Below are 23160 nucleotides of genomic sequence, written 5' to 3' on the forward strand. Positions count from 1 at the left end.
AATTGGCTTTCCAATCACATGCTGTCGGAGTTTGCAAACTGTATTCACACAGCGGGACAGAACTCCATACCTGGAACGTTTGATGAGTTGGCTGAACTAGTAGCCTTTCAGGCTGTTGGACAAGAGCTCTGCTCGTTCAATCTGTATTCCCCAGCAACAGGCGTGGCTAAAACAAACAGAGAACAGTCTAAGCCAGGGGTGTCCAAACTCTGTCCTGGAGGGCCCCTGTCAGGTAGAGTTTCGCTCCAGCCAGCTCCATCAGACCTGCCTGCAACACACAGCTTCAGGTGTGTTTCTTTGTGCATGGATCCAAACTCGGCAGGACAAGGAACCTCCAGGATCGAGTTGGGACGCCACTGCTCTAAACCTACCGCTAGGCTTAAGTCCAACCTTACCCGTGAGATGTTTCGTCAAGCCTGTGTTGGAAGCGAGGCTCCGTTTTGCGCATGAAATGTTTGGCACTTATCTGACCGGCTAGCTCAGTCGGTAGAGCATGAGACTCTTAATCTCAGGGTCGTGGGTTCGAGCCCCACGTTGGGCGTGTCCTTTGGCTCTCTCTTGCCCCTCCCAACGGGTGTCGTTCTCTTGACCTCAATTTGCTGACGCAGGACCAGTGCTGCTGCCGTCCTGTGAGACGCTCCCAGCTTTGAATTCTTTTTTGACCGTAACCCATAGGAGCATGCACCGTCAGTCCTGTGGCGCAATAGGCTAGCACGTTCGGCTGTTAACCGAAAGGATGGTGGTTCGAGCCCACCCAGGGACGAAGGAAGCTTTTCGCAGCCATGTCGGCAAGCGCAGAATTTAGTAAACGTGTCTGCTGACGCATGCTTGGAGCAGCGTCCGTAGCCGCTTTTGAGAGTGAACAGCTTTGCGAGTCGTCTAGTGTTAAAAGAAGACAAAGGGTGCTGAGTGAATGTTTGCGTCAGCTCAAGTTTGCTGTGGCGTGTACGTGGAGTGTTGGTGTTTTGTTTTCCGGGTGGTGGAGGCCTGTGTGGTCCAGGGAGGTCCTGATCAAATCTCCCTCTTGGAGCGCCACAAAATGCCACCAAAATGGCTTTCCAATCATATGCTGTCGGAGTTTGCAAACTGTATTCACTCAGCGGGACAGAACTCCATACCTGGAATGTTTGATGAGTTGGCTGAACTAGTAGCCTTTCAGGCTGTTGGACAAGAGCTCTGCTCGTTCAATCTGTATTCCCCAGCAACAGGCGTGGCTAAAACAAACAGAGAACAGTCTAAGCCAGGGGTGTCCAAACTCTGTCATGGAGGGCCCCTGTCAGGTAGAGTTTCGCTCCAGCCAGCTCCATCAGACCTGCCTGCAACACACAGCTTCAGGTGTGTTTCTTTTTGCATGGATCCAAACTCGGCAGGACAAGGAACCTCCAGGATCGAGTTGGGACGCCACTGCTCTAAACCTACCGCTAGGCTTAAGTCCAACCTTACCCGTGAGATGTTTCGTCAAGCCTGTGTTGGAAGCGAGGCTCCGTTTTGCGCATGAAATGTTCGGCACTTATCTGACCGGCTAGCTCAGTCGGTAGAGCATGAGACTCTTAATCTCAGGGTCGTGGGTTCGAGCCCCACGTTGGGCGTGTCCTTTGGCTCTCTCTTGCCCCTCCCAACGGGTGTCGTTCTCTTGACCTCAATTTGCTGACGCAGGACCAGTGCTGCTGCCGTCCTGTGAGACGCTCCCAGCTTTGAATTCTTTTTTGACCGTTACCCATAGGAGCATGCACCGTCAGTCCTGTGGCGCAATAGGCTAGCACGTTCGGCTGTTAACCGAAAGGATGGTGGTTCGAGCCCACCCAGGGACGAAGGAAGCTTTTCGCAGCCATGTCGGCAAGCGCAGAATTTAGTAAACGTGTCTGCTGACGCATGCTTGGAGCAGCGTCCGTAGCCGCTTTTGAGAGTGAACAGCTTTGCGAGTCGTCTAGTGTTAAAAGAAGACAAAGGGTGCTGAGTGAATGTTTGCGTCAGCTCAAGTTTGCTGTGGCGTGTACGTGGAGTGTTGGTGTTTTGTTTTCCGGGTGGTGGAGGCCTGTGTGGTCCAGGGAGGTCCTGATCAAATCTCCCTCTTGGAGCGCCACAAAATGCCACCAAAATGGCTTTCCAATCATATGCTGTCGGAGTTTGCAAACTGTATTCACTCAGCGGGACAGAACTCCATACCTGGAATGTTTGATGAGTTGGCTGAACTAGTAGCCTTTCAGGCTGTTGGACAAGAGCTCTGCTCGTTCAATCTGTATTCCCCAGCAACAGGCGTGGCTAAAACAAACAGAGAACAGTCTAAGCCAGGGGTGTCCAAACTCTGTCATGGAGGGCCCCTGTCAGGTAGAGTTTCGCTCCAGCCAGCTCCATCAGACCTGCCTGCAACACACAGCTTCAGGTGTGTTTCTTTGTGCATGGATCCAAACTCGGCAGGACAAGGAACCTCCAGGATCGAGTTGGGACGCCACTGCTCTAAACCTACCGCTAGGCTTAAGTCCAACCTTACCCGTGAGATGTTTCGTCAAGCCTGTGTTGGAAGCGAGGCTCCGTTTTGCGCATGAAATGTTTGGCACTTATCAAAACAGCGGTCAGCCTTGATCTTTTGACCACCGCAGCCCGGCTAGCTCAGTCGGTAGAGCATGAGACTCTTAATCTCAGGGTCGTGGGTTCGAGCCCCACGTTGGGCGTGTCCTTTGGCTCTCTCTGGCCCCTCCCAACGGGTGTCGTTCTCTTGACCACAATTTGCTGACGCAGGACCAGTGCTGCAGCCGTCCTGTGAGACACTCCCAGCTTCGAATTCTTTTTTGACCGTTACCCATAGGAATAGAACCGTCAGTCTCTGTGGCGCAATAGGCTAGCGCGTTCGGCTGTTAACCGAAATGATGGTGGTTCGAGCCCACCCAGGGACGAAGGAAGCTTTTCGCAGCCATGTCGGCAAGCGCAGAATTTAGCATGCGTGGAGCAGCGTCCGTAGCCCCTTTTGAGAGTGAACAGCTTTGCGAGCCGTCTAGTGTTAAAAGAAGACAAAGGGTGCTGAGTGAATGTTTGCGTCAGCTCAAGTTTGCTGTGGCGTGTACACGGAGTGTTCGTGTTTTGTTTTCCGGGTGGTGGAGGCCTGTGTGGTCCAGGGAGGTCCTGATCAAATCTCCCTCTTGGAGCGCCACAAAATGCCACCAAATTGGCTTTCCAATCACATGCTGTCGGAGTTTGCAAACTGTATTCACACAGCGGGACAGAACTCCATACCTGGAACGTTTGATGAGTTGGCTGAACTAGTAGCCTTTCAGGCTGTTGGACAAGAGCTCTGCTCGTTCAATCTGTATTCCCCAGCAACAGGCGTGGCTAAAACAAACAGAGAACAGTCTAAGCCAGGGGTGTCCAAACTCTGTCCTGGAGGGCCCCTGTCAGGTAGAGTTTCGCTCCAGCCAGCTCCATCAGACCTGCCTGCAACACACAGCTTCAGGTGTGTTTCTTTGTGCATGGATCCAAACTCGGCAGGACAAGGAACCTCCAGGATCGAGTTGGGACGCCATTGCTCTAAACCTACCGCTAGGCTTAAGTCCAACCTTACCCGTGAGATGTTTCGTCAAGCCTGTGTTGGAAGCGAGGCTCCGTTTTGTGCATGAAATGTTTGGCACTTATCAAAACAGCGGTCAGCCTCGATCTTTCGACCACCGCAGCCCGGCTAGCTCAGTCGGTAGAGCATGAGACTCTTAATCTCAGGGTCGTGGGTTCGAGCCCCACGTTGGGCGTGTCCTTTGGCTCTCTCTGACCCCTCCCAACGGGTGTCGTTCTCTTGACTTCAATTTGCTGACGCAGGACCAGTGCTGCAGCCGTCCTGTGAGACGCTCCCAGCTTGGAATTCTTTTTTGACCGTTACCCATAGGAGCATGCTCCGTCAGTCTCTGTGGCGCAATAGGCTAGCGCGTTCGGCTGTTAACCGAAAGGATGGTGGTTCGAGCCCACCCAGGGACGAAGGAAGCTTTTCGCAGCCATGTCGGCAAGCGCAGAATTTAGTAAACGTGTCTGCTGACGCATGCGTGGAGCAGCGTCCGTAGCCGCTTTTGAGAGTGAACAGCTTTGCGAGTCGTCTAGTGTTAAAAGAAGACAAAGGGTGCTGAGTGAATGTTTGCGTCAGCTCAAGTTTGCTGTGGCGTGTACGTGGAGTGTTGGTGTTTTGTTTTCCGGGTGGTGGAGGCCTGTGTGGTCCAGGGAGGTCCTGATCAAATCTCCCTCTTGGAGCGCCACAAAATGCCACCAAAATGGCTTTCCAATCATATGCTGTCGGAGTTTGCAATCTGTATTCCCCAGCAACAGGCGTGGCTAAAACAAACAGAGAACAGTCTAAGCCAGGGGTGTCCAAACTCTGTCCTGGAGGGCCCCTGTCAGGTAGAGTTTCGGTCCAGCCAGCTCCATCAGACCTGCCTGCAACACACAGCTTCAGGTGTGTTTCTTTGTGCATGGATCCAAACTCGGCAGGACAAGGAACCTCCAGGATCGAGTTGGGACGCCACTGCTCTAAACCTACCGCTAGGCTTAAGTCCAACCTTACCCGTGAGATGTTTCGTCAAGCCTGTGTTGGAAGCGAGGCTCCGTTTTGTGCATGAAATGTTTGGCACTTATCAAAACAGCGGTCAGCCTTGATCTTTCGACCACCGCAGCCCGGCTAGCTCAGTCGGTAGAGCATGAGACTCTTAATCTCAGGGTTGTGGGTTCGAGCCCCACGTTGGGCGTGTCCTTTGGCTCTCTCTGGCCCCTCCCAACGGGTGTCGTTCTCTTGACCTCAATTTGCTGACGCAGGACCAGTGCTGCAGCCGTCCTGTGAGACGCTCCCAGCTTGGAATTCTTTTTTGACCGTTACCCATAGGAGCATGCTCCGTCAGTCTCTGTGGCGCAATAGGCTAGCGCGTTCGGCTGTTAACCGAAAGGATGATGGTACGAGCCCACCCTGGGACGAAGGAAGCTTTTCGCAGCCATGTCGGCAAGCGCAGAATTTAGTAAACGTGTCTGCTGACGCATGCTTGGAGCAGCGTCCGTAGCCGCTTTTGAGAGTGAACAGCTTTGCGAGTCGTCTAGTGTTAAAAGAAGACAAAGGGTGCTGAGTGAATGTTTGCGTCAGCTCAAGTTTGCTGTGGCGTGTACGTGGAGTGTTGGTGTTTTGTTTTCCGGGTGGTGGAGGCCTGTGTGGTCCAGGGAGGTCCTGATCAAATCTCCCTCTTGGAGCGCCACAAAATGCCACCAAATGCCACCAAAATGGCTTTCCAATCATATGCTGTCGGAGTTTGCAAACTGTATTCACTCAGCGGGACAGAACTCCATACCTGGAATGTTTGATGAGTTGGCTGAACTAGTAGCCTTTCAGGCTGTTGGACAAGAGCTCTGCTCGTTCAATCTGTATTCCCCAGCAACAGGCGTGGCTAAAACAAACAGAGAACAGTCTAAGCCAGGGGTGTCCAAACTCTGTCATGGAGGGCCCCTGTCAGGTAGAGTTTCGCTCCAGCCAGCTCCATCAGACCTGCCTGCAACACACAGCTTCAGGTGTGTTTCTTTGTGCATGGATCCAAACTCGGCAGGACAAGGAACCTCCAGGATCGAGTTGGGACGCCACTGCTCTAAACCTACCGCTAGGCTTAAGTCCAACCTTACCCGTGAGATGTTTCGTCAAGCCTGTGTTGGAAGCGAGGCTCCGTTTTGCGCATGAAATGTTTGGCACTTATCAAAACAGCGGTCAGCCTTGATCTTTTGACCACCGCAGCCCGGCTAGCTCAGTCGGTAGAGCATGAGACTCTTAATCTCAGGGTCGTGGGTTCGAGCCCCACGTTGGGCGTGTCCTTTGGCTCTCTCTGGCCCCTCCCAACGGGTGTCGTTCTCTTGACCACAATTTGCTGACGCAGGACCAGTGCTGCAGCCGTCCTGTGAGACACTCCCAGCTTCGAATTCTTTTTTGACCGTTACCCATAGGAGCATGCACCGTCAGTCTCTGTGGCGCAATAGGCTAGCGCGTTCGGCTGTTAACCGAAATGATGGTGGTTCGAGCCCACCCAGGGACGAAGGAAGCTTTTCGCAGCCATGTCGGCAAGCGCAGAATTTAGCATGCGTGGAGCAGCGTCCGTAGCCCCTTTTGAGAGTGAACAGCTTTGCGAGCCGTCTAGTGTTAAAAGAAGACAAAGGGTGCTGAGTGAATGTTTGCGTCAGCTCAAGTTTGCTGTGGCGTGTACACGGAGTGTTCGCGTTTTGTTTTCCGGGTGGTGGAGGCCTGTGTGGTCCAGGGAGGTCCTGATCAAATCTCCCTCTTGGAGCGCCACAAAATGCCACCAAATTGGCTTTCCAATCACATGCTGTCGGAGTTTGCAAACTGTATTCACACAGCGGGACAGAACTCCATACCTGGAACGTTTGATGAGTTGGCTGAACTAGTAGCCTTTCAGGCTGTTGGACAAGAGCTCTGCTCGTTCAATCTGTATTCCCCAGCAACAGGCGTGGCTAAAACAAACAGAGAACAGTCTAAGCCAGGGGTGTCCAAACTCTGTCCTGGAGGGCCCCTGTCAGGTAGAGTTTCGCTCCAGCCAGCTCCATCAGACCTGCCTGCAACACACAGCTTCAGGTGTGTTTCTTTGTGCATGGATCCAAACTCGGCAGGACAAGGAACCTCCAGGATCGAGTTGGGACGCCACTGCTCTAAACCTACCGCTAGGCTTAAGTCCAACCTTACCCGTGAGATGTTTCGTCAAGCCTGTGTTGGAAGCGAGGCTCCGTTTTGTGCATGAAATGTTTGGCACTTATCAAAACAGCGGTCAGCCTCGATCTTTCGACCACCGCAGCCCGGCTAGCTCAGTCGGTAGAGCATGAGACTCTTAATCTCAGGGTCGTGGGTTCGAGCCCCACGTTGGGCGTGTCCTTTGGCTCTCTCTGACCCCTCCCAACGGGTGTCGTTCTCTTGACCTCAATTTGCTGACGCAGGACCAGTGCTGCAGCCGTCCTGTGAGACGCTCCCAGCTTGGAATTCTTTTTTGACCGTTACCCATAGGAGCATGCTCCGTCAGTCTCTGTGGCGCAATAGGCTAGCGCGTTCGGCTGTTAACCGAAAGGATGGTGGTTCGAGCCCACCCAGGGACGAAGGAAGCTTTTCGCAGCCATGTCGGCAAGCGCAGAATTTAGTAAACGTGTCTGCTGACGCATGCGTGGAGCAGCGTCCGTAGCCGCTTTTGAGAGTGAACAGCTTTGCGAGCCGTCTAGTGTTAAAAGAAGACAAAGGGTGCTGAGTGAATGTTTGCGTCAGCTCAAGTTTGCTGTGGCGTGTACACGGAGTGTTCGTGTTTTGTTTTCCGGGTGGTGGAGGCCTGTGTGGTCCAGGGAGGTCCTGATCAAATCTCCCTCTTGGAGCGCCACAAAATGCCACCAAATTGGCTTTCCAATCACATGCTGTCGGAGTTTGCAAACTGTATTCACACAGCGGGACAGAACTCCATACCTGGAACGTTTGATGAGTTGGCTGAACTAGTAGCCTTTCAGGCTGTTGGACAAGAGCTCTGCTCGTTCAATCTGTATTCCCCAGCAACAGGCGTGGCTAAAACAAACAGAGAACAGTCTAAGCCAGGGGTGTCCAAACTCTGTCCTGGAGGGCCCCTGTCAGGTAGAGTTTCGCTCCAGCCAGCTCCATCAGACCTGCCTGCAACACACAGCTTCAGGTGTGTTTCTTTGTGCATGGATCCAAACTCGGCAGGACAAGGAACCTCCAGGATCGAGTTGGGACGCCACTGCTCTAAACCTACCGCTAGGCTTAAGTCCAACCTTACCCGTGAGATGTTTCGTCAAGCCTGTGTTGGAAGCGAGGCTCCGTTTTGCGCATGAAATGTTTGGCACTTATCAAAACAGCGGTCAGCCTTGATCTTTCGACCACCGCAGCCCGGCTAGCTCAGTCGGTAGAGCATGAGACTCTTAATCTCAGGGTCGTGGGTTCGAGCCCCACGTTGGGCGTGTCCTTTGGCTCTCTCTGGCCCCTCCCAACGGGTGTCGTTCTCTTGATCTCAATTTGCTGACGCAGGACCAGTGCTGCTGCCGTCCTGTGAGACGCTCCCAGCTTTGAATTCTTTTTTGACCGTTACCCATAGGAGCATGCACCGTCAGTCTCTGTGGCGCAATAGGCTAGCGCGTTCGGCTGTTAACCGAAAGGATGGTGGTTCGAGCCCACCCAGGGACGAAGGAAGCTTTTCGCAGCCATGTCGGCAAGCGCAGAATTTAGTAAACGTGTCTGCTGACGCATGCGTGGAGCAGCATCCGTAGCCCCTTTTGAGAGTGAACAGCTTTGCGAGACGTATAGTGTTAAAAGAAGACAAAGGGTGCTGAGTGAATGTTTGCGTCAGCTCAAGTTTGCTGTGGCGTGTACACGGAGTGTTCGTGTTTTGTTTTCCGGGTGGTGGAGGCCTGTGTGGTCCAGGGAGGTCCTGATCAAATCTCCCTCTTGGAGCGCCACAAAATGCCACCAAATTGGCTTTCCAATCACATGCTGTCGGAGTTTGCAAACTGTATTCACACAGCGGGACAGAACTCCATACCTGGAACGTTTGATGAGTTGGCTGAACTAGTAGCCTTTCAGGCTGTTGGACAAGAGCTCTGCTCGTTCAATCTGTATTCCCCAGCAACAGGCGTGGCTAAAACAAACAGAGAACAGTCTAAGCCAGGGGTGTCCAAACTCTGTCCTGGAGGGCCCCTGTCAGGTAGAGTTTCGCTCCAGCCAGCTCCATCAGACCTGCCTGCAACACACAGCTTCAGGTGTGTTTCTTTGTGCATGGATCCAAACTCGGCAGGACAAGGAACCTCCAGGATCGAGTTGGGACGCCACTGCTCTAAACCTACCGCTAGGCTTAAGTCCAACCTTACCCGTGAGATGTTTCGTCAAGCCTGTGTTGGAAGCGAGGCTCCGTTTTGCACATGAAATGTTTGGCACTTATCAAAACAGCGGTCAGCCTTGATCTTTCGACCACCGCAGCCCGGCTAGCTCAGTCGGTAGAGCATGAGACTCTTAATCTCAGGGTCGTGGGTTCGAGCCCCACGTTGGGCGTGTCCTTTGGCTCTCTCTGGCCCCTCCCAACGGGTGTCGTTCTCTTGACCTCAATTTGCTGACGCAGGACCAGTGCTGCTGCCGTCCTGTGAGACGCTCCCAGCTTTGAATTCTTTTTTGACCGTTACCCATAGGAGCATGCACCGTCAGTCTCTGTGGCGCAATAGGCTAGCGCGTTCGGCTGTTAACCGAAAGGATGGTGGTTCGAGCCCACCCAGGGACGAAGGAAGCTTTTCGCAGCCATGTCGGCAAGCGCAGAATTTAGTAAACGTGTCTGCTGACGCATGCGTGGAGCAGCGTCCGTAGCCACTTTTGAGAGTGAACAGCTTTGCGAGTCGTCTAGTGTTAAAAGAAGACAACGTTTGATGAGTTGGCTGAACTAGTAGCCTTTCAGGCTGTTGGACAAGAGCTCTGCTCGTTCAATCTGTATTCCCCAGCAACAGGCGTGGCTAAAACAAACAGAGAACAGTCTAAGCCAGGGGTGTCCAAACTCTGTCCTGGAGGGCCCCTGTCAGGTAGAGTTTCGCTCCAGCCAGCTCCATCAGACCTGCCTGCAACACACAGCTTCAGGTGTGTTTCTTTGTGCATGGATCCAAACTCGGCAGGACAAGGAACCTCCAGGATCGAGTTGGGACGCCACTGCTCTAAACCTACCGCTAGGCTTAAGTCCAACCTTACCCGTGAGATGTTTCGTCAAGCCTGTGTTGGAGGCGAGGCTCCGTTTTGCGCATGAAATGTTTGGCACTTATCAAAACAGCGGTCAGCCTTGATCTTTCGACCACCGCAGCCCGGCTAGCTCAGTCGGTAGAGCATGAGACTCTTAATCTCTGGGTCGTGGGTTCGAGCCCCACGTTGGGCGTGTCCTTTAGCTCTCTCTTGCCCCTCCCAACGGGTGTCGTTCTCTTGACCTCAATTTGCTGACGCAGGACCAGTGCTGCTGCCGTCCTGTGAGACGCTCCCAGCTTTGAATTCTTTTTTGACCGTTACCCATAGGAGCATGCACCGTCAGTCTCTGTGGCGCAATAGGCTAGCACGTTCGGCTGTTAACCGAAAGGATGGTGGTTCGAGCCCACCCAGGGACGAAGGAAGCTTTTCGCAGCCATGTCGGCAAGCGCAGAATTTTGCATGCGTGGAGCAGCGTCCGTAGCCCCTTTTGAGAGTGAACAGCTTTGCGAGCCGTCTAGTGTTAAAAGAAGACAAAGGGTGCTGAGTGAATGTTTGCGTCAGCTCAAGTTTGCTGTGGCGTGTACGTGGAGTGTTGGTGTTTTGTTTTCCGGGTGGTGGAGGCCTGTGTGGTCCAGGGAGGTCCTGATCAAATCTCCCTCTTGGAGCGCCACAAAATGCCACCAAAATGGCTTTCCAATCATATGCTGTCGGAGTTTGCAAACTGTATTCACTCAGCGGGACAGAACTCCATACCTGGAATGTTTGATGAGTTGGCTGAACTAGTAGCCTTTCAGGCTGTTGGACAAGAGCTCTGCTCGTTCAATCTGTATTCCCCAGCAACAGGCGTGGCTAAAACAAACAGAGAACAGTCTAAGCCAGGGGTGTCCAAACTCTGTCCTGGAGGGCCCCTGTCAGGTAGAGTTTCGCTCCAGCCAGCTCCATCAGACCTGCCTGCAACACACAGCTTCAGGTGTGTTTCTTTGTGCATGGATCCAAACTCGGCAGGACAAGGAACCTCCAGGATCGAGTTGGGACGCCACTGCTCTAAACCTACCGCTAGGCTTAAGTCCAACCTAACCCGTGAGATGTTTCGTCAAGCCTGTGTTGGAAGCGAGGCTCCGTTTTGCGCATGAAATGTTTGGCACTTATCAAAACAGCGGTCAGCCTTGATCTTTCGACCACCGCAGCCCGGCTAGCTCAGTCGGTAGAACATGAGACTCTTAATCTCAGGGTCGTGGGTTCGAGCCCCACGTTGGGCGTGTCCTTTGGCTCTCTCTGGCCCCTCCCAACGGGTGTCGTTCTCTTGACCTCAATTTGCTGACGCAGGACCAGTGCTGCAGCCGTCCTGTGAGACGCTCCCAGCTTCGAATTCTTTTTTGACCGTTACCCATAGGATCATGCACCGTCAGTCTCTGTGGCGCAATAGGCTAGCGCGTTCGGCTGTTAACCGAAAGGATGGTGGTTCGAGCCCACCCAGGGACGAAGGAAGCTTTTCGCAGCCATGTCGGCAAGCGCAGAATTTAGTAAACGTGTCTGCTGACGCATGCGTGGAGCAGCGTCCGTAGCCGCTTTTGAGAGTGAACAGCTTTGCGAGTCGTCTAGTGTTAAAAGAAGACAAACGGTGCTGAGTGAATGTTTGCGTCAGCTCAAGTTTGCTGCGGCGTGTACGTGGAGTGTTGGTGTTTTGTTTTCCGGGTGGTGGAGGCCTGTGTGGTCCAGGGAGGTCCTGATCAAATCTCCCTCTTGGAGCGCCACAAAATGCCACCAAATGCCACCAAAATGGCTTTCCAATCATATGCTGTCGGAGTTTGCAAACTGTATTCACTCAGCGGGACAGAACTCCATACCTGGAATGTTTGATGAGTTGGCTGAACTAGTAGCCTTTCAGGCTGTTGGACAAGAGCTCTGCTCGTTCAATCTGTATTCCCCAGCAACAGGCGTGGCTAAAACAAACAGAGAACAGTCTAAGCCAGGGGTGTCCAAACTCTGTCATGGAGGGCCCCTGTCAGGTAGAGTTTCGCTCCAGCCAGCTCCATCAGACCTGCCTGCAACACACAGCTTCAGGTGTGTTTCTTTGTGCATGGATCCAAACTCGGCAGGACAAGGAACCTCCAGGATCGAGTTGGGACGCCACTGCTCTAAACCTACCGCTAGGCTTAAGTCCAACCTTACCCGTGAGATGTTTCGTCAAGCCTGTGTTGGAAGCGAGGCTCCGTTTTGCGCATGAAATGTTTGGCACTTATCAAAACAGCGGTCAGCCTTGATCTTTTGACCACCGCAGCCCGGCTAGCTCAGTCGGTAGAGCATGAGACTCTTAATCTCAGGGTCGTGGGTTCGAGCCCCACGTTGGGCGTGTCCTTTGGCTCTCTCTGGCCCCTCCCAACGGGTGTCGTTCTCTTGACCACAATTTGCTGACGCAGGACCAGTGCTGCAGCCGTCCTGTGAGACACTCCCAGCTTCGAATTCTTTTTTGACCGTTACCCATAGGAGCATGCACCGTCAGTCTCTGTGGCGCAATAGGCTAGCGCGTTCGGCTGTTAACCGAAATGATGGTGGTTCGAGCCCACCCAGGGACGAAGGAAGCTTTTCGCAGCCATGTCGGCAAGCGCAGAATTTAGCATGCGTGGAGCAGCGTCCGTAGCCCCTTTTGAGAGTGAACAGCTTTGCGAGCCGTCTAGTGTTAAAAGAAGACAAAGGGTGCTGAGTGAATGTTTGCGTCAGCTCAAGTTTGCTGTGGCGTGTACACGGAGTGTTCGTGTTTTGTTTTCCGGGTGGTGGAGGCCTGTGTGGTCCAGGGAGGTCCTGATCAAATCTCCCTCTTGGAGCGCCACAAAATGCCACCAAATTGGCTTTCCAATCACATGCTGTCGGAGTTTGCAAACTGTATTCACACAGCGGGACAGAACTCCATACCTGGAACGTTTGATGAGTTGGCTGAACTAGTAGCCTTTCAGGCTGTTGGACAAGAGCTCTGCTCGTTCAATCTGTATTCCCCAGCAACAGGCGTGGCTAAAACAAACAGAGAACAGTCTAAGCCAGGGGTGTCCAAACTCTGTCCTGGAGGGCCCCTGTCAGGTAGAGTTTCGCTCCAGCCAGCTCCATCAGACCTGCCTGCAACACACAGCTTCAGGTGTGTTTCTTTGTGCATGGATCCAAACTCGGCAGGACAAGGAACCTCCAGGATCGAGTTGGGACGCCACTGCTCTAAACCTACCGCTAGGCTTAAGTCCAACCTTACCCGTGAGATGTTTCGTCAAGCCTGTGTTGGAAGCGAGGCTCCGTTTTGTGCATGAAATGTTTGGCACTTATCAAAACAGCGGTCAGCCTCGATCTTTCGACCACCGCAGCCCGGCTAGCTCAGTCGGTAGAGCATGAGACTCTTAATCTCAGGGTCGTGGGTTCGAGCCCCACGTTGGGCGTGTCCTTTGGCTCTCTCTGACCCCTCCCAACGGGTGTCGTTCTCTTGACCTCAATTTGCTGACGCAGGACCAGTGCTGCAGCCGTCCTGTGAGACGCTCCCAGCTTGGAATTCTTTTTTGACCGTTACCCATAGGAGCATGCTCCGTCAGTCTCTGTGGCGCAATAGGCTAGCGCGTTCGGCTGTTAACCGAAAGGATGGTGGTTCGAGCCCACCCAGGGACGAAGGAAGCTTTTCGCAGCCATGTCGGCAAGCGCAGAATTTAGTAAACGTGTCTGCTGACGCATGCGTGGAGCAGCGTCCGTAGCCGCTTTTGAGAGTGAACAGCTTTGCGAGCCGTCTAGTGTTAAAAGAAGACAAAGGGTGCTGAGTGAATGTTTGCGTCAGCTCAAGTTTGCTGTGGCGTGTACACGGAGTGTTCGTGTTTTGTTTTCCGGGTGGTGGAGGCCTGTGTGGTCCAGGGAGGTCCTGATCAAATCTCCCTCTTGGAGCGCCACAAAATGCCACCAAATTGGCTTTCCAATCACATGCTGTCGGAGTTTGCAAACTGTATTCACACAGCGGGACAGAACTCCATACCTGGAACGTTTGATGAGTTGGCTGAACTAGTAGCCTTTCAGGCTGTTGGACAAGAGCTCTGCTCGTTCAATCTGTATTCCCCAGCAACAGGCGTGGCTAAAACAAACAGAGAACAGTCTAAGCTAGGGGTGTCCAAACTCTGTCCTGGAGGGCCCCTGTCAGGTAGAGTTTCGCTCCAGCCAGCTCCATCAGACCTGCCTGCAACACACAGCTTCAGGTGTGTTTCTTTGTGCATGGATCCAAACTCGGCAGGACAAGGAACCTCCAGGATCGAGTTGGGACGCCACTGCTCTAAACCTACCGCTAGGCTTAAGTCCAACCTTACCCGTGAGATGTTTCGTCAAGCCTGTGTTGGAAGCGAGGCTCCGTTTTGCGCATGAAATGTTTGGCACTTATCAAAACAGCGGTCAGCCTTGATCTTTCGACCACCGCAGCCCGGCTAGCTCAGTCGGTAGAGCATGAGACTCTTAATCTCAGGGTCGTGGGTTCGAGCCCCACGTTGGGCGTGTCCTTTGGCTCTCTCTGGCCCCTCCCAACGGGTGTCGTTCTCTTGATCTCAATTTGCTGACGCAGGACCAGTGCTGCTGCCGTCCTGTGAGACGCTCCCAGCTTTGAATTCTTTTTTGACCGTTACCCATAGGAGCATGCACCGTCAGTCTCTGTGGCGCAATAGGCTAGCGCGTTCGGCTGTTAACCGAAAGGATGGTGGTTCGAGCCCACCCAGGGACGAAGGAAGCTTTTCGCAGCCATGTCGGCAAGCGCAGAATTTAGTAAACGTGTCTGCTGACGCATGCGTGGAGCAGCATCCGTAGCCCCTTTTGAGAGTGAACAGCTTTGCGAGACGTATAGTGTTAAAAGAAGACAAAGGGTGCTGAGTGAATGTTTGCGTCAGCTCAAGTTTGCTGTGGCGTGTACACGGAGTGTTCGTGTTTTGTTTTCCGGGTGGTGGAGGCCTGTGTGGTCCAGGGAGGTCCTGATCAAATCTCCCTCTTGGAGCGCCACAAAATGCCACCAAATTGGCTTTCCAATCACATGCTGTCGGAGTTTGCAAACTGTATTCACACAGCGGGACAGAACTCCATACCTGGAACGTTTGATGAGTTGGCTGAACTAGTAGCCTTTCAGGCTGTTGGACAAGAGCTCTGCTCGTTCAATCTGTATTCCCCAGCAACAGGCGTGGCTAAAACAAACAGAGAACAGTCTAAGCCAGGGGTGTCCAAACTCTGTCCTGGAGGGCCCCTGTCAGGTAGAGTTTCGCTCCAGCCAGCTCCATCAGACCTGCCTGCAACACACAGCTTCAGGTGTGTTTCTTTGTGCATGGATCCAAACTCGGCAGGACAAGGAACCTCCAGGATCGAGTTGGGACGCCACTGCTCTAAACCTACCGCTAGGCTTAAGTCCAACCTTACCCGTGAGATGTTTCGTCAAGCCTGTGTTGGAGGCGAGGCTCCGTTTTGCGCATGAAATGTTTGGCACTTATCAAAACAGCGGTCAGCCTTGATCTTTCGACCACCGCAGCCCGGCTAGCTCAGTCGGTAGAGCATGAGACTCTTAATCTCTGGGTCGTGGGTTCGAGCCCCACGTTGGGCGTGTCCTTTAGCTCTCTCTTGCCCCTCCCAACGGGTGTCGTTCTCTTGACCTCAATTTGCTGACGCAGGACCAGTGCTGCTGCCGTCCTGTGAGACGCTCCCAGCTTTGAATTCTTTTTTGACCGTTACCCATAGGAGCATGCACCGTCAGTCTCTGTGGCGCAATAGGCTAGCACGTTCGGCTGTTAACCGAAAGGATGGTGGTTCGAGCCCACCCAGGGACGAAGGAAGCTTTTCGCAGCCATGTCGGCAAGCGCAGAATTTTGCATGCGTGGAGCAGCGTCCGTAGCCCCTTTTGAGAGTGAACAGCTTTGCGAGCCGTCTAGTGTTAAAAGAAGACAAAGGGTGCTGAGTGAATGTTTGCGTCAGCTCAAGTTTGCTGTGGCGTGTACGTGGAGTGTTGGTGTTTTGTTTTCCGGGTGGTGGAGGCCTGTGTGGTCCAGGGAGGTCCTGATCAAATCTCCCTCTTGGAGCGCCACAAAATGCCACCAAAATGGCTTTCCAATCATATGCTGTCGGAGTTTGCAAACTGTATTCACTCAGCGGGACAGAACTCCATACCTGGAATGTTTGATGAGTTGGCTGAACTAGTAGCCTTTCAGGCTGTTGGACAAGAGCTCTGCTCGTTCAATCTGTATTCCCCAGCAACAGGCGTGGCTAAAACAAACAGAGAACAGTCTAAGCCAGGGGTGTCCAAACTCTGTCATGGAGGGCCCCTGTCAGGTAGAGTTTCGCTCCAGCCAGCTCCATCAGACCTGCCTGCAACACACAGCTTCAGGTGTGTTTCTTTGTGCATGGATCCAAACTCGGCAGGACAAGGAACCTCCAGGATCAAGTTGGGACGCCACTGCTCTAAACCTACCGCTAGGCTTAAGTCCAACCTTACCCGTGAGATGTTTCGTCAAGCCTGTGTTGGAAGCGAGGCTCCGTTTTGCGCATGAAATGTTTGGCACTTATCAAAACAGCGGTCAGCCTTGATCTTTCGACCACCGCAGCCCGGCTAGCTCAGTCGGTAGAGCATGAGACTCTTAATCTCAGGGTCGTGGGTTCGAGCCCCAAGTTGGGCGTGTCCTTTGGCTCTCTCTGGCCCCTCCCAAAGGGTGTCGTTCTCTTGACCTCAATTTGCTGACGCAGGACCAGTGCTGCTGCCGTCCTGTGAGACGCTCCCAGCTTTGAATTCTTTTTTGACCGTTACCCATTTGAGCATGCACCGTCAGTCTCTGTGGCGCAATAGGCTAGCGCGTTCGGCTGTTAACCGAAAGGGTGGTGGTTCGAGCCCACCCAGGGACGAAGGAAGCTTTTCGCAGCCATGTCGGCAAGCGCAGAATTTAGTAAACGTGTCTGCTGACGCATGCGTGGAGCAGCGTCCGTAGCCACTTTTGAGAGTGAACAGCTTTGCGAGTCGTCTAGTGTTAAAAGAAGACAACGTTTGATGAGTTGGCTGAACTAGTAGCCTTTCAGGCTGTTGGACAAGACCTCTGCTCGTTCAATCTGTATTCCCCAGCAACAGGCGTGGCTAAAACAAACAGAGAACAGTCTAAGCCAGGGGTGTCCAAACTCTGTCCTGGAGGGCCCCTGTCAGGTAGAGTTTCGCTCCAGCCAGCTCCATCAGACCTGCCTGCAACACACAGCTTCAGGTGTGTTTCTTTGTGCATGGATCCAAACTCGGCAGGACAAGGAACCTCCAGGATCGAGTTGGGACGCCACTGCTCTAAACCTACCGCTAGGCTTAAGTCCAACCTAACCCGTGAGATGTTTCGTCAAGCCTGTGTTGGAAGCGAGGCTCCGTTTTGCGCATGAAATGTTTGGCACTTATCAAAACAGCGGTCAGCCTTGATCTTTCGACCACCGCAGCCCGGCTAGCTCAGTCGGTAGAACATGAGACTCTTAATCTCAGGGTCGTGGGTTCGAGCCCCACGTTGGGCGTGTCCTTTGGCTCTCTCTGGCCCCTCCCAACGGGTGTCGTTCTCTTGACCTCAATTTGCTGACGCAGGACCAGTGCTGCAGCCGTCCTGTGAGACGCTCCCAGCTTCGAATTCTTTTTTGACCGTTACCCATAGGATCATGCACCGTCAGTCTCTGTGGCGCAATAGGCTAGCGCGTTCGGCTGTTAACCGAAAGGATGGTGGTTCGAGCCCACCCAGGGACGAAGGAAGCTTTTCGCAGCCATGTCGGCAAGCGCAGAATTTAGTAAACGTGTCTGCTGACGCATGCGTGGAGCAGCGTCCGTAGCCGCTTTTGAGAGTGAACAGCTTTGCGAGTCGTCTAGTGTTAAAAGAAGACAAACGGTGCTGAGTGAATGTTTGCATCAGCTCAAGTTTGCTGCGGCGTGTACGTGGAGTGTTGGTGTTTTGTTTTCCGGGTGGTGGAGGCCTGTGTGGTCCAGGGAGGTCCTGATCAAATCTCCCTCTTGGAGCGCCACAAAATGCCACCAAAATGGCTTTCCAATCATATGCTGTCGGAGTTTGCAAACTGTATTCACTCAGCGGGACAGAACTCCATACCTGGAATGTTTGATGAGTTGGCTGAACTAGTAGCCTTTCAGGCTGTTGGACAAGAGCTCTGCTCGTTCAATCTGTATTCCCCAGCAACAGGCGTGGCTAAAACAAACAGAGAACAGTCTAAGCCAGGGGTGTCCAAACTCTGTCATGGAGGGCCCCTGTCAGGTAGAGTTTCGCTCCAGCCAGCTCCATCAGACCTGCCTGCAACACACAGCTTCAGGTGTGTTTCTTTGTGCATGGATCCAAACTCGGCAGGACAAGGAACCTCCAGGATCGAGTTGGGACGCCACTGCTCTAAACCTACCGCTAGGCTTAAGTCCAACCTTACCCGTGAGATGTTTCGTCAAGCCTGTGTTGGAAGCGAGGCTCCGTTTTGCACATGAAATGTTTGGCACTTATCAAAACAGCGGTCAGCCTTGATCTTTCGACCACCGCAGCCCGGCTAGCTCAGTCGGTAGAGCATGAGACTCTTAATCTCAGGGTCGTGGGTTCGAGCCCCACGTTGGGCGTGTCTTTTGGCTCTCTCTTGCCCCTCCCAACGGGTGTCGTTCTCTTGACCTCAATTTGCTGACGCAGGACCAGTGCTGCTGCCGTCCTGTGAGACGCTCCCAGCTTTGAATTCTTTTTTGACCATTACCCATAGGAGCATTCACCGTCAGTCTCTGTGGCGCAATAGGCTAGCGCGTTCGGCTGTTAACCGAAAGGATGGTGGTTCGAGCCCACCCAGGGACGAAGGAAGCTTTTCGCAGCCATGTCGGCAAGCGCAGAATTTTGCATGCGTGGAGCAGCGTCCGTAGCCCCTTTTGAGAGTGAACAGCTTTGCGAGCCGTCTAGTGTTAAAAGAAGACAAAGGGTGCTGAGTGAATGTTTGCGTCAGCTCAAGTTTGCTGTGGCGTGTACGCGGAGTGTTCGTGTTTTGTTTTCCGGGTGGTGGAGGCCTGTGTGGTCCAGGGAGGTCCTGATCAAATCTCCCTCTTGGAGCGCCACAAAATGCCACCAAATTGGCTTTCCAATCACATGCTGTCGGAGTTTGCAAACTGTATTCACACAGCGGGACAGAACTCCATACCTGGAACGTTTGATGAGTTGGCTGAACTAGTAGCCTTTCAGGCTGTTGGACAAGAGCTCTGCTCGTTCAATCTGTATTCCCCAGCAACAGGCGTGGCTAAAGCAAACAGAGAACAGTCTAAGCCAGGGGTGTCCAAACTCTGTCCTGGAGGGCCCCTGTCAGGTAGAGTTTCGCTCCAGCCAGCTCCATCAGACCTGCCTGCAACACACAGCTTCAGGTGTGTTTCTTTGTGCATGGATCCAAACTCGGCAGGACAAGGAACCTCCAGGATCGAGTTGGGACGCCACTGCTCTAAACCTACCGCTAGGCTTAAGTCCAACCTTACCCGTGAGATGTTTCGTCAAGCCTGTGTTGGAAGCGAGGCTCCGTTTTGCGCATGAAATGTTTGGCACTTATCAAAACAGCGGTCAGCCTTGATCTTTCGACCACCGCAGCCCGGCTAGCTCAGTCGGTAGAACATGAGACTCTTAATCTCAGGGTCGTGGGTTCGAGCCCCACGTTGGGCGTGTCCTTTGGCTCTCTCTGGCCCCTCCCAACGGGTGTCGTTCTCTTGACCTCAATTTGCTGACGCAGGACCAGTGCTGCAGCCGTCCTGTGAGACGCTCCCAGCTTCGAATTCTTTTTTGACCGTTACCCATAGGATCATGCACCGTCAGTCTCTGTGGCGCAATAGGCTAGCGCGTTCGGCTGTTAACCGAAAGGATGGTGGTTCGAGCCCACCCAGGGACGAAGGAAGCTTTTCGCAGCCATGTCGGCAAGCGCAGAATTTAGTAAACGTGTCTGCTGACGCATGCGTGGAGCAGCGTCCGTAGCCGCTTTTGAGAGTGAACAGCTTTGCGAGTCGTCTAGTGTTAAAAGAAGACAAAGGGTGCTGAGTGAATGTTTGCGTCAGCTCAAGCTTGCTGTGGCGTTTACGCGGAGTGTTGGCGTTTTGTTTTCCGGGTGGTGGAGGCCTGTGTGGTCCAGGGAGGTCCTGATCAAATCTCCCTCTTGGAGCGCCACAAAATGCCACCAAAATGGCTTTCCAATCATATGCTGTCGGAGTTTGCAATCTGTATTCCCCAGCAACAGGCGTGGCTAAAACAAACAGAGAACAGTCTAAGCCAGGGGTGTCCAAACTCTGTCCTGGAGGGCCCCTGTCAGGTAGAGTTTCGGTCCAGCCAGCTCCATCAGACCTGCCTGCAACACACAGCTTCAGGTGTGTTTCTTTGTGCATGGATCCAAACTCGGCAGGACAAGGAACCTCCAGGATCAAGTTGGGACGCCACTGCTCTAAACCTACCGCTAGGCTTAAGTCAAACCTTACCCGTGAGATGTTTCGTCAAGCCTGTGTTGGAAGCGAGGCTCCGTTTTGCGCATGAAATGTTTGGCACTTATCAAAACAGCGGTCAGCCTTGATCTTTTGACCACCGCAGCCCGGCTAGCTCAGTCGGTAGAGCATGAGACTCTTAATCTCAGGGTCGTGGGTTAGAGCCCCACGTTGGGTGTGTCCTTTGGCTCTCTCTGGCCCCTCCCAACGGGTGTCGTTCTCTTGACCTCAATTTGCTGACGCAGGACCAGTGCTGCAGCCGTCCTGTGAGACGCTCCCAGCTTCGAATTCTTTTTTGATCGTTACCCATAGGAGCATGCACCGTCAGTCTCTGTGGCGCAATAGGCTAGCGCGTTCGGCTGTTAACCGAAAGGATGGTGGTTCGAGCCCACCCAGGGACGAAGGAAGCTTTTCGCAGCCATGTCGGCAAGCGCAGAATTTAGCATGCGTGGAGCAGCGTCCGTAGCCCCTTTTGAGAGTGAACAGCTTTGCGAGCCGTCTAGTGTTAAAAGAAGACAAAGGGTGCTGAGTGAATGTTTGCGTCAGCTCAAGTTTGCTGTGGCGTGTACACGGAGTGTTCGTGTTTTGTTTTCCGGGTGGTGGAGGCCTGTGTGGTCCAGGGAGGTCCTGATCAAATCTCCCTCTTGGAGCGCCACAAAATGCCACCAAATTGGCTTTCCAATCACATGCTGTCGGAGTTTGCAAACTGTATTCACACAGCGGGACAGAACTCCATACCTGGAATGTTTGATGAGTTGGCTGAACTAGTAGCCTTTCAGGCTGTTGGACAAGAGCTCTGCTCGTTCAATCTGTATTCCCCAGCAACAGGCGTGGCTAAAACAAACAGAGAACAGTCTAAGCCAGGGGTGTCCAAACTCTGTCCTGGAGGGCCCCTGTCAGGTAGAGTTTCGCTCCAGCCAGCTCCATCAGACCTGCCTGCAACACACAGCTTCAGGTGTGTTTCTTTGTGCATGGATCCAAACTCGGCAGGACAAGGAACCTCCAGGATCGAGTTGGGACGCCACTGCTCTAAACCTACCGTTAGGCTTAAGTCCAACCTTACCCGTGAGATGTTTCGTCAAGCCTGTGTTGGAAGCGAGGCTCCGTTTTGTGCATGAAATGTTTGGCACTTATCAAAACAGCGGTCAGCCTTGATCTTTCGACCACCGCAGCCCGGCTAGCTCAGTCGGTAGAGCATGAGACTCTTAATCTCAGGGTCGTGGGTTCGAGCCCCACGTTGGGCGTGTCCTTTGGCTCTCTCTGGCCCCTCCCAACGGGTGTCGTTCTCTTGACCTCAATTTGCTGACGCAGGACCAGTGCTGCAGCCGTCCTGTGAGACGCTCCCAGCTTCGAATTCTTTTTTGACCGTTACCCATAGGATCATGCACCGTCAGTCTCTGTGGCGCAATAGGCTAGCACGTTCGGCTGTTAACCGAAAGGATGGTGGTTCGAGCCCACCCAGGGACGAAGGAAGCTTTTCGCAGACATGTCGGCAAGCGCAGAATTTAGTAAACGTGTCTGCTGACGCATGCGTGGAGCAGCGTCCGTAGCCGCTTTTGAGAGTGAACAGCTTTGCGAGTCGTCTAGTGTTAAAAGAAGACAAAGGGTGCTGAGTGAATGTTTGCGTCAGCTCAAGTTTGCTGTGGCGTGTACGTGGAGTGTTGGTGTTTTGTTTTCCGGGTGGTGGAGGCCTGTGTGGTCCAGGGAGGTCCTGATCAAATCTCCCTCTTGGAGCGCCACAAAATGCCACCAAAATGGCTTTCCAATCATATGCTGTCGGAGTTTGCAAACTGTATTCACTCAGCGGGACAGAACTCCATACCTGGAATGTTTGATGAGTTGGCTGAACTAGTAGCCTTTCAGGCTGTTGGACAAGAGCTCTGCTCGTTCAATCTGTATTCCCCAGCAACAGGCGTGGCTAAAACAAACAGAGAACAGTCTAAGCCAGGGGTGTCCAAACTCTGTCCTGGAGGGCCTCTGTCAGGTAGAGTTTCGGTCCAGCCAGCTCCATCAGACCTGCCTGCAACACACAGCTTCAGGTGTGTTTCTTTGTGCATGGTACCAAACTCGGCAGGACAAGGAACCTCCAGGATCAAGTTGGGACGCCACTGCTCTAAACCTACCGCTAGGCTTAAGTCAAACCTTACCCGTGAGATGTTTCGTCAAGCCTGTGTTGGAAGCGAGGCTCCGTTTTGCGCATGAAATGTTTGGCACTTATCAAAACAGCGGTCAGCCTTGATCTTTTGACCACCGCAGCCCGGCTAGCTCAGTCGGTAGAGCATGAGACTCTTAATCTCAGGGTCTTGGGTTCGAGCCCCACGTTGGGCGTGTCCTTTGGCTCTCTCTGGCCCCTCCCAACGGGTGTCGTTCTCTTGACCACAATTTGCTGACGCAGGACCAGTGCTGCAGCCGTCCTGTGAGACGCTCCCAGCTTCGAATTCTTTTTTGACCGTTACCCATAGGAGCATGCACCGTCAGTCTCTGTGGCGCAATAGGCTAGCGCGTTCGGCTGTTAACCGAAATGATGGTGGTTCGAGCCCACCCAGGGACGAAGGAAGCTTTTCGCAGCCATGTCGGCAAGCGCAGAATTTAGCATGCGTGGAGCAGCGTCCGTAGCCCCTTTTGAGAGTGAACAGCTTTGCGAGCCGTCTAGTGTTAAAAGAAGACAAAGGGTGCTGAGTGAATGTTTGCGTCAGCTCAAGTTTGCTGTGGCGTGTACACGGAGTGTTCGTGTTTTGTTTTCCGGGTGGTGGAGGCCTGTGTGGTCCAGGGAGGTCCTGATCAAATCTCCCTCTTGGAGCGCCACAAAATGCCACCAAATTGGCTTTCCAATCACATGCTGTCGGAGTTTGCAAACTGTATTCACACAGCGGGACAGAACTCCATACCTGGAACGTTTGATGAGTTGGCTGAACTAGTAGCCTTTCAGGCTGTTGGACAAGAGCTCTGCTCGTTCAATCTGTATTCCCCAGCAACAGGCGTG

General features: G+C 53.2%; 43 non-coding genes across 43 annotated transcripts; all 43 read left to right on the top strand.

Annotated features, from left to right (window-relative positions):
- Window positions 1–468: 468 nt before the first annotated feature.
- Window positions 469–541, top strand: trnak-cuu (transfer RNA lysine (anticodon CUU)). Its single transcript has one exon. It is a non-coding gene; the product is annotated as a tRNA-Lys (tRNA).
- Window positions 542–686: 145 nt separating this feature from the next.
- Window positions 687–763, top strand: trnan-guu (transfer RNA asparagine (anticodon GUU)). Its single transcript has one exon. It is a non-coding gene; the product is annotated as a tRNA-Asn (tRNA).
- Window positions 764–1516: 753 nt separating this feature from the next.
- trnak-cuu (transfer RNA lysine (anticodon CUU)) lies at window positions 1517–1589 on the top strand. The gene has a single exon. It is a non-coding gene; the product is annotated as a tRNA-Lys (tRNA).
- A 145-nt stretch (window positions 1590–1734) lies between these two features.
- On the top strand, window positions 1735–1811 carry trnan-guu (transfer RNA asparagine (anticodon GUU)). The gene has a single exon. It is a non-coding gene; the product is annotated as a tRNA-Asn (tRNA).
- Window positions 1812–2599: 788 nt separating this feature from the next.
- trnak-cuu (transfer RNA lysine (anticodon CUU)) lies at window positions 2600–2672 on the top strand. The gene has a single exon. It is a non-coding gene; the product is annotated as a tRNA-Lys (tRNA).
- A 148-nt stretch (window positions 2673–2820) lies between these two features.
- Window positions 2821–2894, top strand: trnan-guu (transfer RNA asparagine (anticodon GUU)). Its single transcript has one exon. It is a non-coding gene; the product is annotated as a tRNA-Asn (tRNA).
- Window positions 2895–3664: 770 nt separating this feature from the next.
- On the top strand, window positions 3665–3737 carry trnak-cuu (transfer RNA lysine (anticodon CUU)). Its single transcript has one exon. It is a non-coding gene; the product is annotated as a tRNA-Lys (tRNA).
- Window positions 3738–3886: 149 nt separating this feature from the next.
- trnan-guu (transfer RNA asparagine (anticodon GUU)) lies at window positions 3887–3960 on the top strand. Its single transcript has one exon. It is a non-coding gene; the product is annotated as a tRNA-Asn (tRNA).
- A 685-nt stretch (window positions 3961–4645) lies between these two features.
- On the top strand, window positions 4646–4718 carry trnak-cuu (transfer RNA lysine (anticodon CUU)). Its single transcript has one exon. It is a non-coding gene; the product is annotated as a tRNA-Lys (tRNA).
- Window positions 4719–5739: 1021 nt separating this feature from the next.
- On the top strand, window positions 5740–5812 carry trnak-cuu (transfer RNA lysine (anticodon CUU)). Its single transcript has one exon. It is a non-coding gene; the product is annotated as a tRNA-Lys (tRNA).
- Window positions 5813–5961: 149 nt separating this feature from the next.
- Window positions 5962–6035, top strand: trnan-guu (transfer RNA asparagine (anticodon GUU)). The gene has a single exon. It is a non-coding gene; the product is annotated as a tRNA-Asn (tRNA).
- A 770-nt stretch (window positions 6036–6805) lies between these two features.
- Window positions 6806–6878, top strand: trnak-cuu (transfer RNA lysine (anticodon CUU)). The gene has a single exon. It is a non-coding gene; the product is annotated as a tRNA-Lys (tRNA).
- Window positions 6879–7027: 149 nt separating this feature from the next.
- Window positions 7028–7101, top strand: trnan-guu (transfer RNA asparagine (anticodon GUU)). Its single transcript has one exon. It is a non-coding gene; the product is annotated as a tRNA-Asn (tRNA).
- A 788-nt stretch (window positions 7102–7889) lies between these two features.
- trnak-cuu (transfer RNA lysine (anticodon CUU)) lies at window positions 7890–7962 on the top strand. Its single transcript has one exon. It is a non-coding gene; the product is annotated as a tRNA-Lys (tRNA).
- Window positions 7963–8111: 149 nt separating this feature from the next.
- On the top strand, window positions 8112–8185 carry trnan-guu (transfer RNA asparagine (anticodon GUU)). The gene has a single exon. It is a non-coding gene; the product is annotated as a tRNA-Asn (tRNA).
- Window positions 8186–8973: 788 nt separating this feature from the next.
- On the top strand, window positions 8974–9046 carry trnak-cuu (transfer RNA lysine (anticodon CUU)). Its single transcript has one exon. It is a non-coding gene; the product is annotated as a tRNA-Lys (tRNA).
- A 149-nt stretch (window positions 9047–9195) lies between these two features.
- On the top strand, window positions 9196–9269 carry trnan-guu (transfer RNA asparagine (anticodon GUU)). Its single transcript has one exon. It is a non-coding gene; the product is annotated as a tRNA-Asn (tRNA).
- Window positions 9270–9832: 563 nt separating this feature from the next.
- On the top strand, window positions 9833–9905 carry trnak-cuu (transfer RNA lysine (anticodon CUU)). The gene has a single exon. It is a non-coding gene; the product is annotated as a tRNA-Lys (tRNA).
- A 149-nt stretch (window positions 9906–10054) lies between these two features.
- trnan-guu (transfer RNA asparagine (anticodon GUU)) lies at window positions 10055–10128 on the top strand. Its single transcript has one exon. It is a non-coding gene; the product is annotated as a tRNA-Asn (tRNA).
- Window positions 10129–10898: 770 nt separating this feature from the next.
- On the top strand, window positions 10899–10971 carry trnak-cuu (transfer RNA lysine (anticodon CUU)). Its single transcript has one exon. It is a non-coding gene; the product is annotated as a tRNA-Lys (tRNA).
- Window positions 10972–11120: 149 nt separating this feature from the next.
- Window positions 11121–11194, top strand: trnan-guu (transfer RNA asparagine (anticodon GUU)). Its single transcript has one exon. It is a non-coding gene; the product is annotated as a tRNA-Asn (tRNA).
- A 798-nt stretch (window positions 11195–11992) lies between these two features.
- On the top strand, window positions 11993–12065 carry trnak-cuu (transfer RNA lysine (anticodon CUU)). The gene has a single exon. It is a non-coding gene; the product is annotated as a tRNA-Lys (tRNA).
- Window positions 12066–12214: 149 nt separating this feature from the next.
- On the top strand, window positions 12215–12288 carry trnan-guu (transfer RNA asparagine (anticodon GUU)). The gene has a single exon. It is a non-coding gene; the product is annotated as a tRNA-Asn (tRNA).
- A 770-nt stretch (window positions 12289–13058) lies between these two features.
- On the top strand, window positions 13059–13131 carry trnak-cuu (transfer RNA lysine (anticodon CUU)). Its single transcript has one exon. It is a non-coding gene; the product is annotated as a tRNA-Lys (tRNA).
- A 149-nt stretch (window positions 13132–13280) lies between these two features.
- On the top strand, window positions 13281–13354 carry trnan-guu (transfer RNA asparagine (anticodon GUU)). Its single transcript has one exon. It is a non-coding gene; the product is annotated as a tRNA-Asn (tRNA).
- A 788-nt stretch (window positions 13355–14142) lies between these two features.
- On the top strand, window positions 14143–14215 carry trnak-cuu (transfer RNA lysine (anticodon CUU)). Its single transcript has one exon. It is a non-coding gene; the product is annotated as a tRNA-Lys (tRNA).
- A 149-nt stretch (window positions 14216–14364) lies between these two features.
- trnan-guu (transfer RNA asparagine (anticodon GUU)) lies at window positions 14365–14438 on the top strand. The gene has a single exon. It is a non-coding gene; the product is annotated as a tRNA-Asn (tRNA).
- Window positions 14439–15226: 788 nt separating this feature from the next.
- Window positions 15227–15299, top strand: trnak-cuu (transfer RNA lysine (anticodon CUU)). The gene has a single exon. It is a non-coding gene; the product is annotated as a tRNA-Lys (tRNA).
- Window positions 15300–15448: 149 nt separating this feature from the next.
- On the top strand, window positions 15449–15522 carry trnan-guu (transfer RNA asparagine (anticodon GUU)). Its single transcript has one exon. It is a non-coding gene; the product is annotated as a tRNA-Asn (tRNA).
- A 770-nt stretch (window positions 15523–16292) lies between these two features.
- On the top strand, window positions 16293–16365 carry trnak-cuu (transfer RNA lysine (anticodon CUU)). Its single transcript has one exon. It is a non-coding gene; the product is annotated as a tRNA-Lys (tRNA).
- A 149-nt stretch (window positions 16366–16514) lies between these two features.
- Window positions 16515–16588, top strand: trnan-guu (transfer RNA asparagine (anticodon GUU)). The gene has a single exon. It is a non-coding gene; the product is annotated as a tRNA-Asn (tRNA).
- Window positions 16589–17151: 563 nt separating this feature from the next.
- Window positions 17152–17224, top strand: trnak-cuu (transfer RNA lysine (anticodon CUU)). The gene has a single exon. It is a non-coding gene; the product is annotated as a tRNA-Lys (tRNA).
- Window positions 17225–17373: 149 nt separating this feature from the next.
- trnan-guu (transfer RNA asparagine (anticodon GUU)) lies at window positions 17374–17447 on the top strand. Its single transcript has one exon. It is a non-coding gene; the product is annotated as a tRNA-Asn (tRNA).
- Window positions 17448–18235: 788 nt separating this feature from the next.
- Window positions 18236–18308, top strand: trnak-cuu (transfer RNA lysine (anticodon CUU)). Its single transcript has one exon. It is a non-coding gene; the product is annotated as a tRNA-Lys (tRNA).
- Window positions 18309–18457: 149 nt separating this feature from the next.
- On the top strand, window positions 18458–18531 carry trnan-guu (transfer RNA asparagine (anticodon GUU)). Its single transcript has one exon. It is a non-coding gene; the product is annotated as a tRNA-Asn (tRNA).
- A 770-nt stretch (window positions 18532–19301) lies between these two features.
- trnak-cuu (transfer RNA lysine (anticodon CUU)) lies at window positions 19302–19374 on the top strand. The gene has a single exon. It is a non-coding gene; the product is annotated as a tRNA-Lys (tRNA).
- A 149-nt stretch (window positions 19375–19523) lies between these two features.
- trnan-guu (transfer RNA asparagine (anticodon GUU)) lies at window positions 19524–19597 on the top strand. The gene has a single exon. It is a non-coding gene; the product is annotated as a tRNA-Asn (tRNA).
- A 685-nt stretch (window positions 19598–20282) lies between these two features.
- On the top strand, window positions 20283–20355 carry trnak-cuu (transfer RNA lysine (anticodon CUU)). Its single transcript has one exon. It is a non-coding gene; the product is annotated as a tRNA-Lys (tRNA).
- Window positions 20356–20504: 149 nt separating this feature from the next.
- trnan-guu (transfer RNA asparagine (anticodon GUU)) lies at window positions 20505–20578 on the top strand. Its single transcript has one exon. It is a non-coding gene; the product is annotated as a tRNA-Asn (tRNA).
- Window positions 20579–21348: 770 nt separating this feature from the next.
- trnak-cuu (transfer RNA lysine (anticodon CUU)) lies at window positions 21349–21421 on the top strand. Its single transcript has one exon. It is a non-coding gene; the product is annotated as a tRNA-Lys (tRNA).
- A 149-nt stretch (window positions 21422–21570) lies between these two features.
- On the top strand, window positions 21571–21644 carry trnan-guu (transfer RNA asparagine (anticodon GUU)). Its single transcript has one exon. It is a non-coding gene; the product is annotated as a tRNA-Asn (tRNA).
- Window positions 21645–22432: 788 nt separating this feature from the next.
- On the top strand, window positions 22433–22505 carry trnak-cuu (transfer RNA lysine (anticodon CUU)). Its single transcript has one exon. It is a non-coding gene; the product is annotated as a tRNA-Lys (tRNA).
- A 149-nt stretch (window positions 22506–22654) lies between these two features.
- trnan-guu (transfer RNA asparagine (anticodon GUU)) lies at window positions 22655–22728 on the top strand. Its single transcript has one exon. It is a non-coding gene; the product is annotated as a tRNA-Asn (tRNA).
- Window positions 22729–23160: the final 432 nt, after the last annotated feature.

This window comes from Carassius gibelio, chromosome B3, assembly GCF_023724105.1.
Source record: "Carassius gibelio isolate Cgi1373 ecotype wild population from Czech Republic chromosome B3, carGib1.2-hapl.c, whole genome shotgun sequence".
Lineage (NCBI taxonomy): Eukaryota > Metazoa > Chordata > Actinopteri > Cypriniformes > Cyprinidae > Carassius > Carassius gibelio.